The sequence below is a fragment of the Octopus bimaculoides genome, chromosome 3, assembly GCF_001194135.2.
Source record: "Octopus bimaculoides isolate UCB-OBI-ISO-001 chromosome 3, ASM119413v2, whole genome shotgun sequence".
NCBI lineage: Eukaryota > Metazoa > Mollusca > Cephalopoda > Octopoda > Octopodidae > Octopus > Octopus bimaculoides.
In genome coordinates, this window is record NC_068983.1 from 146,440,218 (window position 1) to 146,442,747 (window position 2,530).

Here is a 2,530-nt window from a genome sequence, read left to right on the forward strand (position 1 = left end):
ATCCAAGGCTTCTTCATTGGAATTTCAACAACACCAACAGGATATTTTTGTATGAATGTATGTATATGTGCAGATGTGTATGCTTTGTTTTATGTATGTATTCTCTAGACATGCCCATATATACTTAAATGATAAACTTCTGGAAAGTTTAACAGATTTTTACATTTCCAGTGATGGCTTGGTTCTGTAGTTTTTGAATCAGCTTTCTCCTTTCTGGTTTTTTTTTAATGTGTGTGTTTATGTGTGTGTGAGAGAGAGAGCATGTGTGTGTGTGTGTGTGTGTGAGCATGCGTGTGTGGGTTTGGGTGGGTGGGTGCTTTGCAGAGATAAATGTATGCATAATATACAGTTGAATAGGCAATATATGCCCATCACCCACTGTTGTTAAGTGACTGTCTAAAGCAACTGATAAGAAACCCAATAAGTCTGTTAATCAGAAAATGGTCTGGCATGTCTATATCAATAGCTTTTCCGGCAACGTTTTATCTCCTGTCTGTTATATGTTAATTTCGCCCATGTGATGCCAAATATAAGGTGCTTCTCTAAGTTAGTGTAGTGACTAACCATCTCTATAATGATGAAGTATGTCATCTTTTTAATCCAGAAATGTTACATATAAAAGTTGCATGTCTCTGATGATTCAATATTATGCCTTGATTATGCAATTTATAACAACTACCTCATGTTAATGAAATGTGTGTAAGATGGTATAACAAAATTTCTTAAAAGCAATCTTTCATGTTTTGTTTTGTTTCCTACATGTATTCTGAGTAACATTTAAATCTGGGTCTCTTAACAAAGGATATAGTTGTGATGCATAAACTGAAATAAACATGGAGTTTAAGTACTGGTTATTTGTTGCACAATTTAAGTTTTAAATTGTATTAGATGAACCAACAACTATACATTGCCAACTCTCATCTGTCTCTGAGAAATATTGGACAGGAATAACACGACAGGTTTCTTTCAGATTCCATTGACCAAATTCATTCACTGAGTTTATAGCAGGATACACCTGCCCAAGGTGCCACATGGTGGATTTGAATCTGGAATCATGTAGTCAGGAGGCAAACTTCTTACGACATAACTATGTCTGTGCCTATATATATATATATATAGGCTGGGCAAAGTTCAGAGAGCTCCTACTCCTGCTGGCAACAAAGGGATCTCTCTCAGAGTGAAAGTGTTTGATACCAATGTGCAAACAGCTATGCTACATGGCAGTGAAACATAGGCTGTGACAGCCGAGGATATACATAAGATTGAAAGAAATGAGGCCAGTATGCTTCGCTGGATGTGCAATGTCAGTGTGTATGTTTGATAGAGTGTAAGCATCTTGAGAGAAAAGTTAAGCATAAGAGTTATCAGATGTGGTGTGCAAGAGAGACAACTATGCTGGTATGGTGATGGAATGCGTATGAATGAGGACAGCTGTGTAAAGAAGTGCTGATCTCTAACTATGGAGGGAACCTGTGTTAAAGGTAGACCCAGAAAAACATGGGATGATGTGGTGAAGCATGATCTTTGAACTTTGAACCTCACAGAGGCAATGACTAGTGACTGAGACTTTGGCAATGTGCTGTGCTTGAGAGGACCTGGCAAGCCAAGTGCACCCATGCTGGTGTCACGTAAAGAACACCTTTCGAGTATTGGGCCCTACATGGCAAAGTGGCTGAGTTCCTTTCGAGCACTGGACCTCATGGAGGCTAAGTGGCTGAATTCCTTTTGAGCTTTAGGCATCGATGAGGCAAAGTAGGTGAGTTCCTTTCGAGCATTGGTCCTCATGGAGGCAAAGTGGCAGAGTTCCTTTCGAGTGTTGGGCCTCATGAAAGCAATGACCAAGACCTTTGGCATTATGTTGTGTTTGAGAAGAAGACCTATCAAGCTGAGCAAAATTATAGTCATGGCAGATACTAATATCACACAAATTGGCACCTGTGCTGGTGGCACATAAAAGTACCCCAGTGTCATGCAAATGGCACCCGTGTTGGTGACACGTAAAAGATCCCATTACACTCTTGGAGTGGTTGGTGTTAGGAAGGGCATCCAGCCTTAGAAACCATGCCTAATCATACTGGAGTCTAGTGCAGCCTTCAAGTGTGCCAGCCTGGCCAAACCATCCAACCTATGCCAGCATGGACAATGGACATTAAATGATGATGATATATTTATTCTTTTACTTGTTTCAATCATTTGACTGCAGCCATGCTGGAGGACTGCCTTAAAAGGCTTTTTAGTTGAAGAAATTGAATCATAACTTACTATTTGTAAGCCTAGTACTTATTCTATTGATATCACATCATCATCATCATCATCGTTTAACGTCTGCTTTCCATGCTAACATGGGTTGGACGATTTGACTGAGGACTGGTGAATCGGATGGCTGCACCAGGCTCTAATCTGATCTGGCAGAGTTTCTACAGCATTCCCTATTTCTGGCGAGGATGTAGTCGATTTGGCTAGTGTGTCTGCCGGAACGGTAGGTGACTAGGTGACAGGCAGGTTTCCTGAAGTTGGTATTGCAAATCAT